This window comes from Leptidea sinapis, chromosome 3, assembly GCF_905404315.1.
Source record: "Leptidea sinapis chromosome 3, ilLepSina1.1, whole genome shotgun sequence".
NCBI lineage: Eukaryota > Metazoa > Arthropoda > Insecta > Lepidoptera > Pieridae > Leptidea > Leptidea sinapis.
In genome coordinates this window covers 9,791,769-9,808,875 of record NC_066267.1, presented here as the reverse complement: position 1 = coordinate 9,808,875, position 17,107 = coordinate 9,791,769, and the positions used below count along the sequence as shown (strand labels likewise).

Below are 17,107 nucleotides of genomic sequence, written 5' to 3'. Positions count from 1 at the left end.
CCTGTACCGCATTTATCACGGGGAGCGTTCCGAAGAGCTGTTAAACCTGAGTCTTGCCGCCGAATTCCACTTTCGCACGACATGCCACAAGTTAGGATATCATCCCCACCATTTGGATGTGAGGCGGTCCTCCACAGTGCAGTTTTCAAGGAACTTTCTTCCACGTACTACAAAGCTGTGGAATGATGATGATCTCTATGATCATTGATACCTTCAAAAAAAGCGCGTTCACCTTCCTTAAAGGCCGGCAACCCTCCTGTGATTCCTCTGGTGTTGCAAGAGAATGTGGGCGGCGGTGATCACTAAACACCGTGACCGTACAGGTGACCCGTACGCTCGTTTGTCCTCCTATTCCATAAAAAAAGCATTGAAAGATAACTCATTGGTTTTATTATTAAGGGTATTATGAATTTTTCATAGCAATAAATTTCAGAACGAGCAGATGCCCGCGGCTACAAGCGATACCTGTACTTAACAGTAAAAATATTACCTGACTCAGAACAAATTACAAGATGACCTACGGCGAAGTGTATTCTTAGTCGTATCAACCAAAATCATATATGATCCCCCCATCCGCGTCACTGTAAAATTTAAGATGAAAAAGTGTCTCATGTCTTGCGTCCAGTGCTTGCGACGCTGAGTGACACCCATTCCTACCGCAAAATAGCGGTCAACCGTCTGTTATGTTCCAATATGAAGGTAGTTGACATCTACTATAATATTTTATATACTATTCAAAAATCACGCAAAACTTAAGAAAAATTGGCAAGTACATAAAATCAGAGAGTACAGATTTATAAACGTGCAATTACTACCAATAAGATAGTCTAAAGATGGAACCCATTTAAAGGTCAAACTCAAACCCACATGCACACACACACACACACACCCATAAACACTAACACACAAACACACACACATTTGCACACAATTGTGCGATAGTTGTAAAATTTGGTTTTTAATCATTTTTGTTTATTTCTATATTGTTTATCAAGTATTATGTATCCGCTAAGGAATTGCGAGATATTCCCAATACCCTAAGACATCTTACTGGGAAGTCTCAACCACTAAAATGTATATGCAATCTTTATAATTAATGAAAAGGTTGGCAACGCTCCTGTGATTCCTCTGTGTTGCAGAAGCCGTAATAAGTTAAGCCGTTAAGCCTTATTCCAAGCTCACGAACTCCAGCTCGTTTTTTTTCTTACATCTTATAAAATAATAATAAATTGGCTAAGTCGGATTTATATTAAATACTACAAATTCCTCTCGAGTTGGCGACTTAAGAACAGAGTTGGGAAAAGTAGATTGAACTGAATTTAAGTTAAATGGAGAAGCCGTGTGGCACAAGACGAGTTGATAATATTTTCTGAAAACTTGTCAGTTATAATAACATGCCCCATTAGTGGATTAAGGGATACTTTTTAGATATACTGTGAGATTTATATGTTTATATAACTTTGAAGGTTATATTTATAATAATATTATTGATACAATATAATATTATAATATATTAGAAATTTAAGTTTTACATAACTTTTTAATACGAACGAACTTAAAAAAATGTTCGATAGCAAAAAAGTTTAATTCTGTAGTTTTCCGAATGTCAAGCAGCCTTGCAAATAAACGCGGGAAACGTTATACGTCCGAATAAACCAATCATAAGTAAAATGTCTATTTGTAATTTTTTTGCGTATTCTTGGTTTATTTTCATGTATAACTTTTACCACCAAGTATATAAATTAAATAGTGCCTAATTACTTGTGAAAGAAATAATTAAGTGAAAAATATCTTAAGGCGTGCTTATACATAGAATAACTTAAATAGTACCTTATGTACTCGATTTTCTATGAAATATAGAAGTGAAAAACAAATGATTTTTTTTTGTTTTTTAATATTAATCTCGTCTAGATTATGTTTTTGTTTCTGTCCTGTGATTTCAAGCACACAAATTTTTAATATCTATTATGAAATTTATGCTTGGCTTAATATTGTGTTTAACGATTTTCACTAAAGAATATTATGTGGTCATGCTGACTCTCACTTACTCCTATGCAACGCCAGAGGCTTAAAATATATCCCGTACTTTATAAACATTAGTCTTATATCGTATTATTAATAGTATTATGCATATATTTTTGTACAAAAAACAACCAATCACGCTCAAAAATTGACTAAGGCAAAACTCTGTCTACTCTGTTTGGCAGAGATTTCGTTCAGTTGTGTTTCGACCGCGCTTTGAATACAACGCCACGCAATGAAAAGTGTTCAGTGAGAAACAGTCCAAATAACAGCATATCCAAACTTAAATGGAGTGTCGTATTTCAGGGAAGTGCCCCTTTAAAGTTATAATAATTTTTTATCATTTTTTATTTCAAATTTAATGTGTGTTTTAATGCATTGTAATGGGCAGAGCATATCAATTACCATCCGCTGAAAGACCTGCTCGTCTCTTCCGTTATTTTCATTAAAAAAAACTAGTATGCCACGGTAATGAAACAATTAAGTCCCAAAAAAAAACTAAACTACACGATATAATTACATACTATCTCACTTATATAGGTTAGTCTGAACACTGTCGGGATTTAAGTGAAAAAAACAATACAGAACTATCCACTAATTCCTATAATATTTCTCGGGTAGTGACATCGAGAACAGGACAAAGTATACTAACGGAAGCAATTTACTAAAAGCTTTGGATTGCAACTTGAATTTATGAGTACTACGAAAAGTTGTATAACTATATTATTCATTTTATGTTGGGTCGTTTGAATGGAGTTAAAGGTAAATGTTAAATGAAAAAGATAATAAAATACAAGGGCGTTCCCTTGCTGCTGCAAGCTGCTAACATGCTGACATGATAGGATTAATAGTTTTTTTTATGTGAGTAAGGGACGAGACGAGCAGGACGTTCATCTGATGGAAATTGATATGCCCTGTCCATTACAATACAGTGCCCCTCAGGGTTAATGACAAACGCAAAAATTCTGGCGGCACTACAATTGCGCTCATCAGCTTTAAAGTTAAGGTTGAATATATAAAGTATAAATTGAACACTATCGTTATTAATTGATTGTGCAGCGTGGTTTTTAATTGATGTTAAATTAGTTTTCATAGTCAGTTTAGCTTACGAATTCAGCATTTATTTAGCTGTTGGCTAACACTGTTTGCTTGCGAAATATCATTTCAAGAACAAATAGTCGAAGCTTTTTTTATGGAATAGGAGGACAAACGAGCGTACAGGTCACCTGGTGTTAAGTGATCACCGCCGCCCACAATCTCTTGCAACACCAGAGGAATCACGGGAGCGTTGCCGGCATTTAGAAGCTAGAAGCTAGGTTTGTTTTTGTTTTATTTATATGTGTTTGAACTTTTTACAATACGTATTTACTCATTTATCATCGCGGAACTTTAACATTTTAATTATTATGACCTTATCCGTACACGCTGTCTGTCAATGGGATGACGTATAGATTACCTAGCTAGCTTAGCTAGCGATAGAAGTTTGTATGAAAATTACAATTCACGCGTCCCAAAATAAGGCGATAAGAATGACTTATCGGGTATATTGGGACAGCTTCAGATTATTGACCAGCTAATTACTGACAGTAGAAGGTAGTAATGTATCTCTATCTGCAGATAGTATATTGGGAACGGCCGTTAGACGCCACGTGGACAGATTGATGTACTATTAGTGTCAAGTTTCACTGTGTCAAGTGTTTCTCGCCGCCTCCGCAGTCCCGCCGTGACCACGGTTCATGCAATTGGATCAAAATATCGGCTTAAAATTAATAAAATATATATCGTGTATAATCACGTCATAATAATTACAATTTTTACATTATTTTGAACAAAAATAATGAGCTTTAATACCAATTGTTTGTCGAGGTCACACACGTAAACGTTTATGTCTTAAGGCGTGGACTGACTAGGATTGTAAACGCTACAACCAGTGGTACAATATTTGTGTTGATCATGTGGCTAAGCTGCAAATGGGCATTTATTTTACTGGTTTTCTGTTGTTTATTCAAAATATACATATTAAATTGAATAATTGTTCGGTTTAAGTTTTAGAAAAATACTAATTCTATTAAATTCTTTAAAAAAAGAATATTGTTATCGCTGAAAAATTGGATATTTAAAATTATACACAAATATTCTATTCATATACAAATATACATAATATTGGATGAATCCAATATAGTGTTTATGATAGTGCGTTAATTTTTTGATACTGTTTTAGGTATCGTTCAAACTAAATATGAGTTGTATCAAATTCAGTATGTTATAATCTCTTAACTAACTTGTCACCATACAAAAAAACCTATAAAATGTTTTAGTGGCCATTTGTGGTCATCTTCAATCTTTAAAGATTTTTTAACAACAGCAAGGGACGAGACGAGCAGGACGCCCTGAATTGATACGCCCTTTACAATGCGGTGACGCTCAGGAGTCTTGAAAAACACAAAAATTCTAAACAGCACTACAATTGTGTTCGTCACCTTGACAGATAATATGTCAACTCTTATGCTAAGTAACCGCGCTCTTCCGACCGAAACACAATAATGCTTACACATTACTGCTTCACGGCACAAAAAGACGCCATTATGGGTACCATACCCATAATCTAGCCGGCATCCTGTTCAAAGAAGCTTCCCACTGATAGTCAGTCATAGTTACCATAATCTATTTTACAATGGGACCATTCTGGGAGTTTCCAACTATTCCAAACGAGTTTTTTTTTCCAATTAAGTCCATACACATCAATAACAACACCTGCTCTTTCTTGAAGTCGGTTGATTACTTTTATCTACAACACACTTCACAGATATATGATAAATCGCAATCAGATTAGGGGAAATAGGCAATGCATGAAACATAGAAAATATGCGCGGAATTTGGCGCCCTGTTAATTCAACAATGCGAGACAAAGGAGCTTACTCCAAATAGTTTGTGGTTATGAATGCGGAGTAATTGTCTAGAGCATTTTAACCGTATCAGCTCGCTGTAGAGATCAAGATCAGGGCATCGAGGCGTCTACGCAACATTTTGCATTGTCTGATCTATAGCTCCCTTTTGGCATCATGTTAAGCCACCGATGTATAGATTCCTTAAAACTCAAAGTTCTTTAGTTCTTTAGTTGCAAAAAACATTAATTAGTAAAGATGTTATAGATCTAAAAAATTTTATGCAAAATAGGATGTGACATTACTTATTGAAAGTCATAAAACTAGCACCCATTCCAAAAAGAATGCCTCAGATCAGAGAAGAACGGGTGTAACTAACTCAGCGGGCTTTTTTTCATAAAAAAATATGTTTACAAAATAGAATCGTACAAAAAAATATGATTACGACGTAGTTTCGCTTCATTTCCAATCTGTGGTATCATTAAGAAAGTCATTTATTAGTTAGTAACCTTTACCACATAAACGTTTTTTAATATACTTTGTTTTAAACATTTTCTGGGATCGTGTTGTAAAAGCATATACATCGCACCACAAAAGACTTTACTAATTCGACATAGCTGAGTAGTAGGCATTATAAGTTTATGTCTGTTCCTGGTGATATTATGGCTATGACAGTTTCAAGCAAATTCACTTATGTGCCTGTGTACATACATAACATTATCAAGAATATATTTACAAACAACAGTCAAGATGTTATTCAATATGATTCAATCTCTGATACCCCGGTATGATGTAACTTGTGCTAAGTGTACCATTATTAACCTCACCTTGAAAATATTCAACTTCTGCCGTATTGTCTTGGGCACATACTTTCACTTCTTTCTTAATTATGTTTAGTATTATATATATTATATTTATGGGAGTTTTGGCCATACTTATAAAGAAAAGGACACTGTGGCTCAATTTTGCCGTAGCCCTTGCCGTAGTCAATGTTGCCCTTACATCTATAGCAGCAACATCTGAGGTAATAAATGTCACTAAAATATATGCTAACCATAATTGTGCTATCCACAATATATTATATTTATTATTATATATGATGGGTCAAGGCCGGATACATGGTCAGGATCTTCGTGGTTGTACATTGTTGTGGGCTCACTTCACAAACCTTTAACTCCTCAGCTATAATAGATTACGTAATAAGAACGCGGTGTTCCTAGCATGCGGCTGCAACACAACCGCCTCGCTCGATAGTTCTTCCCTGACTGCCAGTTCGTCGATTGCCCGGCGCCCGATCTCACCCGCTTTCACACCGCACGCCGTTTACACTTGAGCTAAGAATATGGATATACTAACAATCCTTTTAAAAATCTAATCCGAATAACATGTATTTTAATCCGTTTAAGAGGTTACGTATTGGAAAGTATTATCAAAAATAATGAAAAATAATGAAGAATAATAATCCTAGTGATGCTTGTTTTGCACACCGTACCAAAGCGAGGAAGTGACGTCATCGACGTCAGTTCCAGAGATAATTTAACCAGTAGTGAAGTAAAATATAAAGGTTTCATATCAGTTGGCACCAGCAACAATCTTCAGGCAGTGGAATGTTAACGAGTGCTTTACTCACGGAGATATTGATTTTAGTAAGTTTGCATCCGCAACTTGCCAGGAGCATATCTTTATATTTTTACTGTTTTCTTTTTTGAAAATAAGGGATGAGACGAGCAGGACGTGCAGTTGATCATGATACGCCCTGCCCATTACAATGCAGTGCCGCTCAGGATTCTTGAAAAACACAATATTCTGAGTGGCAAAACAATTGCGCTTGTTAGATTTATAAATATAATATAATAAAGAAAAATAAAGAAAAATAACTCTAAATAAATATATATAATAAGGTGCGTCTACGTGACAAGAGATGGACGAAAACGGTGACCACATGGGCGGGTCCACAGGGATAAAGAAAGAGAGGTAGACCTGCAGCTAGTTGGGAAAATGACATCAAAAAACAATAAATATCTCGGAGATTTATTTGGATCAAAAATTAGGCGTCACGGTGTTGGTATCCACCATGTTGTTTTAAGTCGATCAGTGCGCACAACCGGCGCGGGCGCTAGCATGAAGACGAATGCGACTTCTAAATGAGCGCTCTACTGATGGACAATAATAACTAACTTCAATCACGTCACCGACATTGACGTACACAGTGACAACTTCAAACACACTTTGAAAGATGACGTTCGCCATCAGTTCAACCCAATACACAGAGTAGAATATAATCATACAGGCCATATTACTTTTATATTCTAATTCTCCGACAAATATATTTAAAAAGGTGACGGTAGTTTACTTGAATATAAAGATTATTAGATTTTCATATTAGCTTTACTTGTAATTTCTATACCCCATACTCTATTTCTCGAAGCTATTCTAACACGCTCGTTGCCTTGGGACATGAGATGTTAAGTCTCATTTGCCCAGTAATTTCACTAGCTACGGCGCAATTAAGATTGAAACACAATAATGCTTACACATTACGGCAGAAATAGGCGCCGTTGTGGTACCCATAATATAGCCAGAATCCTGTGCAAATGAGCCTCCCACTGGTAAAGCTCCCGAAACAAATTGTTTTATGATAAATATTTTGATACAATGATTAAGATTTAATGTACTTATGAGATATGAAGTGTCAATAGATTAGTCAATAGATAATTTTAGGTGATAAAGGGAGTTTAGCTCACAAGTGAACACAAAAAAAAAATTTAAAAAATCACGAAATTGAATATTTGAATGTTAACATTTAAATTGAGGTGGTTCATTTCTGAACTAAATTGATTCATGAACATCTGCCGCTTAATCAATATGTGGTTTCACAAAACATTAATGTCAGAGTTTTTATTACAGCAATTTGTGGTATTCGAAAATGGTAAACTTATTAAGAAACAGACATTTTTACGTGAATAACATTTTTAAATTTGCTTCAATATAGATAATCCAAAAAAGTGCCATTAAAAATTTGGGCACACAATAAACATTTTAGTGGTATAGTTTTGCGTATATCGTTTACAAGCAATAATATATAGTACAAATGATTTAAGTTTTCTTTAGTGTTAATTCCGCCAATATTTGTTTTTAAAACAATTCGACACGTGTTTCGCCTCTACACGAGGCATCCTCAGAACGTGTTGTCTCGCCAAAATCTGGCACGAGACTGAATCAAATGAAAAAAAATCAAATTCCAAATTTCTATATTTGATATTAAAATATATACTTATACAAAATTACTTAAATCTACTTATTAAAGCAATTTACAAACCGTATATATTCGAAAACTTATTACTACAACCCTATCTACGTGTTGGGGGATAAAACTTTATTATGCTTAAAAAACTAATACATGAGGTTTGTGGGGGGGGGGGGGGGAATCCAGGGGACTGGGAAAACCTGGCTATTTGCTATGTCTGAATCAAATGAGCCGGAAGCCGCTCTTTTATACCCTCGTCCCATGAAAAGACGCGCTGTGATTGGTCGGCTGTTGTGACGTATTACCCCCGGAAGAGACACGTAACAAAGGTGATGGGACTAAATTTGTTTGTTCATTCAAGATTGTAAACATGTTATTTTTGTGTTTTATTATTTCTAATTGCTCTAACACTAAAGAAAACTTAAATCAGTTGTATAATTATGGATTTCCGCAAAGTAACGCCTAATTCAATAAATTTTAATAATATATAGTATTATACCACTGAAAAAAGGCATAAGAAGGCATTCATTTTCTCAAAATTGATTCCTGAAGATTTCTTTTTGATGTTAGTTCTAACACTACCATCGTACACAAATGGCACTCTGAGAGAGAAAATTTACGCAAGAAACTCTCCCAGCATTCTTTTTGGCGCTCTTATTAATAAAATAAAATATACAGTGGCTAAAGAACCAAAGAAGTATTACGTTAAGCGAGAACTCAAAGATATTACGATTGGTGGGCGGGAAAATACTTTCATTTTAAAGTAAAAGTATTTAATGTTTTGGAACATATTACAAACTCACCATCTGGATGTGTGGCGGTCTTCCACAGTGCGGTTTTCAAGGAGCTTTCTTCCACGTACTATAAAGCTGTGGAATGAACTTCCTTGTGCGGTGTTTCCGGGACGATACGACATGGGTACCTTCAAAAAAAGTGCATACACCTTCCTTAAAGGCCGGCAACGCTCCTGTGATTCTTCTGGTGTTGCAAGAGATTGTGGACGGCGGTGATCACTTAACAACAGGTCGCTCGTTTGTCAAAGCAATTACTTACTTGTAGAATTGTTACAATTCAAATTATTGTTTACTATATGATACATTTTATACAAATTCTTACAACGAATAGTCCTAATATACTATAAATTTTTCATTTACTAATTGTCTATAGCCAAGATGAAATCGGCAGGTGGATTCTGCAGCAGAAAAACAACAATAAATAATCTTCGTAGAAACTTATTTCTCCAACCCATAAACTACTCAGAATGAATGACGGAATTGTTCATTGAATCAAAGATAAGCACTTCCTTGTCTCGACCCTACAGCTGGGTTTATTTGACGCCAGCCTACGTCATATCCAACTCTTTAACTTTGACATAGGTGCAAGGGACAAGCCTGATGTTAGACTTTTGTTATTTATATTAAATAGCACACATTTATCATATTTTGGTTAATCTTGAACGAAATAGTTGCTAAATAAAAGCTTAGACTAAAAGGCATTTATTTTCTCAACATTGATTCCTTCAGAATTCTTTTTGATGTTCCGAGAATGTTAAAGCCGCGCAAGAAACTCTGTCAGCATTCTTTTTTTTGCGTTCTTTTTAATGAAATATACAATATTGTACTGTCATTGTTATTGCTTTAAAATAATCATAATCTAGTGGCAGGCTGTCGGATCACTTAGATATTCAGTTGCGTAGGAGTAGGGTTTAAATTTTACATTTAAATTTATTTATAGATGGTGTGGCTGAGACTTTATTATAAAAGTGAAGACATTTACCCTTTAAGCTATTGTGTATCTTAGGAAGCTTCTAGAATTAGTTACAAGCAATCCCTTATTTCTAGTGTTATAATAGTGAAAATCCCTATCAAGAGCAAAAAGGTGACGATTTTTGTGAACGTATATAAAATTTTCGTAAATGTACTGACAATGAACATTCATAATATTTATTTCATTAACTTTTTCTTTGAGAGACTATTTATAACCAAGCTGATATATAGCACTAACTAGCTAAACTAAATATAGCTCTCTTTTGTAGAGCAAACACTATATCAATGTCAGCATGACCCAACAGTAAAATACCTTACGTTATGATGCTGTGAAAATAACTGAAGTAAACGCAAGCAACTCAGTGTATGACTTGTTGGAAAATAATTAATGGTTGTCACTTGATCTTTATGTATTGTATTGGATATTTTGACAATATCGTAATCATGGCAGAGACTATGCAAGTCTTAAGCCATATGATCAATGGCCTCAATACAGCTTCCCCAGGAGTAGGTCTCAAAATAAAAACATTATACACTTTATCCCTGTTCGTAGAACTAATTATACTAGCAATTGTTTTATTATAAGAGCATGCAACACTTATAATAATAATTATAGTCTCTTAGACATTTTTCATAGCAGCTATCGAACTTTTACTAAAAAAATTCAAGAATATCTTAAACATCCTTAAAATATGTCCAACCAATAAATTTGATAAATTTTGTTTCATTTGTATTTTTTTCGCCTTGTGTTTAATTGTATATCAAATCGTTATATTTTGTATTACATTCAATCCTACTTTGTTTATATTTAAGTGGAAACTTTATTGGCTTGTGTAATATAAATTATGTGTTACAATGTGTATATAACTTAAGCTATTTGTTTTCCAATAAATAAATAAATTACTAAGGTCATATCAAATGTCCATGTCGTACCTACTCCCGTAATAATTGGGAACTGTACTCTCGAAATTGTTGGACAAACAAGCCAGTTAGGCAGGTCCAATTTCGTGAAAGAGGTTACTCGTCGAAGCCAACTCGGATGGGCAGCCTTCAGGAAGCTCCGTAAAATCTTCTCTTCCTTGTAAAAGTAACTCAAATAAACCAATCTTGCAGTTTCCATTTATCTTATATCTTTAAACGAGCAATTCTTGTATATATATATATATATATATACATATAATCTGAATCTCGGAAACGGCTCCAACGATTTTCATAAAATTAAGTATGCAGCGGATTTCGGGGGTGATAAATCGATCTAGCTAGGTTTCAATTTAAAAAAAATGGTTTTATCCATGTTTGAATGAGAAACAGCTACAATAACATTAGAATACAAAGGTAAATTTCGCCACTATATACAAGACTGTTATAGCACAGATGGGACATTGGGTGATCCGGAAAGCAGAAGACCCCGGTTCGAATCCAGATGTCCTATTAGTTTTTTTTTTGTTCAAGTTTTGTACATTTTAAAAATCCGAGCAAGGCTCGGTCGTCCGGATATTTTTAATTAAAACAGCAATGATGTTTAAAAAAAACATTCCTAGTCCCTCTTGTTTGTCTGATAAAACAGATGTTTATTAAAAGAAAGAAAAAAAACAAATAAATAAATTTGTAATACAGTAATTGAAAATTAGGTACATATTGTACATTCAATAAAACCAATAAAACTTACAAACCGATCGATCAAGCAAACAGCGACATTAATGATTGAAGGGCTTAATGGCTGCGTCGTTGACCACTTACTTTACTTTAGCTATGGTTTGGTAGCAAAACTCATAATTATATTAACGAGAAACAGCACGCAAATTTGCCTGTAACGATTGAATTGATTTTATGCAAAAGGAAGACAAACAAGCGTACGGGTCACCTAGTGTTAAGTGATCACCGCCGCACACATTCTCTCGTAACAGCAGAGGAATCACAGGTGCGTTTCCGGCGTTTTAGGAAAATCAGCGCTCTTTATTGAAGGTCATGTCTTACTCATCCATGTCGTATCGTTCCGAAAACACAAGGAAGCTCACAGCTTTGTAGTACGTGGCAGAAAGCTCCTTGAAAACCGCACTGTGGAGGACCGACACACATCCAGATGGTAGGGATGATATCCTAATTTGTGGCGTGTCGTGCGAAGGTGGAATTCGGTGGCCGGAATCAAGTCTTGGGAACACTCCCCGTGATAAATGCGATAGAAAATAAGAGACGAGACGAGCAGGACATTCAACTGGTGGTAATTGATACACTCTACCCATTACAATGCAGTGCCGTTCGGGATTCTTGAAAAACCTCAAAAATTCTGAGCGGCACTACAATTGCTCTCGCCACCTTGAGACATAAGAAGTCTCATTTGCCTAATGCAGAATAGGCGCCGTTGTGGTAATCTAGCCTGCATCCTGTGCAAAGGTGCCTCCCACTGGTAAATTACCAGTACGAAAACAGAATTTCGTATTACCATTACTTGCTAGAAACATTTCTCGTATTTTAAATAAGAACATAATAACGCTTGTGTAAATACTTCACTAAGATCTAACTTCATTCCGTAATTGCTTTGCTCTAGTTGACACAAGATGTCGGCTTAATAAGTCTCGTTATTCGTAAACTTAGCTTCATTACGTGATGTAGGTTAAGACTCGTATATCCTTCGTTCGTAAAACTACTGAAGAAGCGTTGTTTATAGTATGTCAATGGAAGAAGCGAAAACTGTGTTAGTTTCTGTAGTAGATTTGTGAATGAATATCTATATATATATAATGAAAATGGTCTTTGTTTGAGGCTCTTTCACGCCTAAACCACTGATCGTATCGACATGAAACTACCACCATTCGATGAGAAATTTATTGTAGATGGCTTATGGCTACTTATTTTTTTATTGTTTAATTTATTTCCTTTTGAAAATCGCCCAGCGAAGCGGACGGGAGCGGCTAGTCTTATATATAACATTCTCGTGTCCCGGTGTTTGTTACCGAACTCCTCCGAAACAGCTCAACCAATTTGTTTGAAAATGTGTTTGTATATCGGGTAGGTCTGAGAATTGGCCAACAATTATTTTTACCCCTATTTTATACCCCTAACTGATATGGGCGATCGACCCCTAAATATTTTTTTAATTTTTTTGACATTTTTTTATTATAATTCAGCATTAAAAAATACATACAACTTCAAATTTTCACTCGTCTACGATCAACACCTATTTTTTTATCGCGATTTTTATAATTATTGTAGTACGATAAATGTATTTTATGATATATTTGGTAGCTCTGAGAATACCTGACAAAATCGGCATCTATTTTTAATACCGCAAAAATTGTAATACGTTATTATTTTATTACTTTATATGGCAATACAACGTTTGCTGGGTCAGCTAGTATATCATATATTTCACATATTAAAGAAATAAAATAATGAACCCTTAACGGTCCAAATAATTACTAGTCTTAATTAACTAGATGAATGATTTAACAACGCAGAGCAGCCAGTCTTTAAACTAACAATTTTACTCAGAGATAAAAATATCTAGGAGAGTCTCTGGCTGATACTTCTCTCTCAGAGCGCCATTTGTTTTCTAAGCTGTGGAAACGTGTAAATCACATCAAAAGGTATTCTAAAAGAAACAATTTTGAGCCTAGCAAAAAATAAATGCCTTTTATGCCTTTTTATCGGGTCCTAAGTGGATTGAATAATTCCAAGTGGCTGGAAAACAACGTTTTGGCTTGGCAGATGAAATCTGGTTTCTAGATTTTAACAGCTTGGATTACAAATTATGGTCGTTTGATTTATTTTTTTGGCCAGACCATTAATACAATATAATATTATAATAACAAAAACGTTTGCTTTCATCTCCACGAATATTATGTATCTATGCCAAAACCCACACTCCCCCATAAGCGCAATTTTCTTAATAGGATTAAACTGTTATGTTTTAGGTCTTGTCTACACTAAATCGCTCGAGTGCCAGCCATACATCTCCCTTCTCTTTCATCCACCTCATTTCACATAGTTTTTCTCATTTTTTCCATAGCTTTATCTCTCCGTTGTTAGTTAGGTACATGTCCAATCCTGAGCCTATTAACATTAAAACAAGCAGCTTGCTGAGATTTCTCCTGCGTGTAACGTTTTTTAAGTGTAGATACGGCTCTCAAATTCGAAGTTAATTAATTAAATAATAAAAAAATCAAATTCAATCATAAGATATCTGGCATTGATAGCCAAATCTAGTCCTAATATATATAAATTACGTGACACGTTGTTTGTCCGCAATGGACTCCTAAACTAATGAACGGATTTTAATGGGGATTACTTCATGAAGTGCAGTTTAGTCCAACCTAAGAGATAGGATAGTTTTTATTTCGATTTGGGATACCCATAATTATTTTTATCTTCATTAATTGTTTTGTATGGTCATATTTTCTATGGGAGAATTTCGTGACGCACGGTTTGAGTGGAACTGCCACTGTGAAACAATTTCATTAAAACAACAGATAGCATTTTTTACGAAATAATTCTTGATATTATGAAATATTATTGGCAAATTACTGTACATCAGTATTTTTTTTATTATCTACAGAACAACGTCTATTGGGGCAGCTAGTAGTCTGATCGGCTCGATCGCATGGCATTGCGTAGATACGACCATATACATTCAATATACCAGAGTTTAGACAAGATAGAAAAGGAAAGCGAATCTATTGTTACTGTTATCGAATTCGACTGACCGTTCGTCAGTCAACTACATTTGACATTAGCTCCTCAGTAATATGAATATTAAACAAGCTAATGCACATATTGATAAATCAAAAGTGACCACGCATTATTTGGTTGTGAGGTCGTCGTGAACGAGTATTGTGTCAGGTCGACCTGTTATCTGTATATATAAAAATGAATTGCTGTTTGTTAGTCTCGCTAAAACTCTAGAACGCCTGGACCGATTTGGCTAATTTTGGTCTTGAATTATTTGTGGAAGTCCAGAGGAGGTTTAAAAGGTGAATAAATAGGAAAATGCTGCTTAATTAAATTAAAACAACAAATTTGTTTTTCCTTTGATGTGTCCATACATAATTTCTATGAGAGAATTTATTGACGCACGGATTGACAGTTCTACTGTGAAACAATTTCATTACGACAGCAGGGTGCACATTTGACGAAGTAATTTTTGATGTTATGATATATTATTGACAAATTCATATATAAACATTATTTTATTTATTATATACAGAACAACGTCTTTCGAGTCAGCTAGTAGTTAATAAATAACTGTATTTGTTTGGATGCAATTACTAATTATGAAGGTAATAACAATCATCATTTTCACGAAGCTTCCTTACACAAACAATGAATTGAAGCTCTAAAGGTTGATGTATACATACGGTATTAAAATACATAAAACATTTCCTTACAATAGTACATTACTAAATGTTCAGGCGTCTAAAAAGATGCACGGCGGTACTTCAAAACACGTCAATATTTTACTAACATTATCCACAATGTTGTGGTTGGATCTGTCACATTGATTTTTATAGACACGTAATGGTTGTTGCTCGCATCATTCTTTATAAGAAACTTCTATTTGTAATTAACGAGTACTTACATTAAACCGTTTTCTATAATTTATTCGGTATTATCATTATAAATAAGTACTCCAGTGTACGAGTAACATACACTAAATAAGAGAATTAAACACACTGTTACTCATGTACCTCACACCAAGAAACGTTTGCAAGTAAACAGTATGAAAACGTGCGGCCTTACTGTATAATAAAATAAATTAACTCAATTATGAAAGCAAAAAAAAAAAAATTGAGTGGATAAGGTCATATAATTATGAAGACACAGAAAACCCACTTATAGTTAGATACTAAATCTTTAAGTTTTCTTTCAAACTAACACACACTTGTTTATAATTACATCATATTATTATGTTTTTGCTATAGAAGAACGTGGCCTCCTACTACAGGCAACTCTTTGCTTAAAAGAAGACCCCAACACTGATATTGTATATTTTGTTGTAATAAATAAATGTTTGTATTTGTATCCAATATACGATAATTTATATTTATACAGTTAATTCTAAAGAATCGTTGGTTTGTATTTAATAAATAAAATAATGTTTTTTTATGAATTTGTCATTTATATATCATAACATCAAGAATTATTTCGTAAAATATGCTCCCTGTTGTTGTAATGAAATTGTTTTACAGCAGAACTGTCAAACCGTGCGTCAATTAATTCTCTCATAGAAAATATGTACATACAAAACAAACATCGGACGACGGGGGACAAGGAAAAACAAAATTGTTGTTTTTATTTAATTCCGAACACTTTCCTACTTATTCACCTTTTAAACCTTCCCTGGACTTCCATAAATAATTCAAGACCAAAATTAGCCAAATCGGTCCAGCCGTTCTCGAGTTTTAGCGAGACTAACGAACAGCAATTCATTTATATATATATATAGATTAATAACTTATATTATTAAAACACGACTCATATTGGATGCAGTACCTTACAAACTAATTTGTTATGTATATTACAGCCATTGTAAAATACTCTATTTGATTGAAAAGAGTGGCTTTTGAGTTTCTTGTGTGTTCTTCATATGAGCTCAACTTTTTCCGAACATAATATGGTAAATTTAGTTATTTAAAAGAAATATTTATAGTGACGATTCAAAAGCGCTTATTTTAAGCCTAATTGAATAAAGTATCTTTGATTTTTGACTTTTCTATGCAATAATATATCCTACGTCTACGGATACTTAGCTCTTTATTTTTTGTTTTCTACATAATTTAACTGCGTGTTCCAAAAAGTCGTTTGACATTATTCCTGCGGCCAATTTCCAACATCGTATTTTATTTATTTATTTATTATATATAATAGAGACATACTCGCAAAACCTCTAAGGTTTATGTGCAAGCGGTAAGTTCGCATTACAATAATTGTTTTAATTACTTAAGACTTAATATAACATATAGTAGTATTATTAAAAATATACATCAAAGGTATTAGCTGGTTATTAGCTTCTAGATTGTATCTTTTTAGCTTTACTTTGAAATTTTTCTTTTGCAGATATATATCTATTAGATCATTAGGTAATGTATTTAATATCATTATTAATAATATTATTATTAATAACATATACACGTCGCAAACATGTCATATTCCTCCAGAGTTTCAGAGGAACATTCTGTGGAATGAACTAA

At 34.1% G+C, this 17,107-nt stretch overlaps 1 protein-coding gene across 2 annotated transcripts in view; it reads right to left on the bottom strand.

Moving 5' to 3' along the window:
• LOC126979646 (calmodulin-A-like) overlaps nt 1-17,107 on the bottom strand; it is a 222,324-nt gene that overhangs the window by 117,182 nt on the left and 88,035 nt on the right. The gene's annotated exons all lie outside the window — the stretch shown is intronic.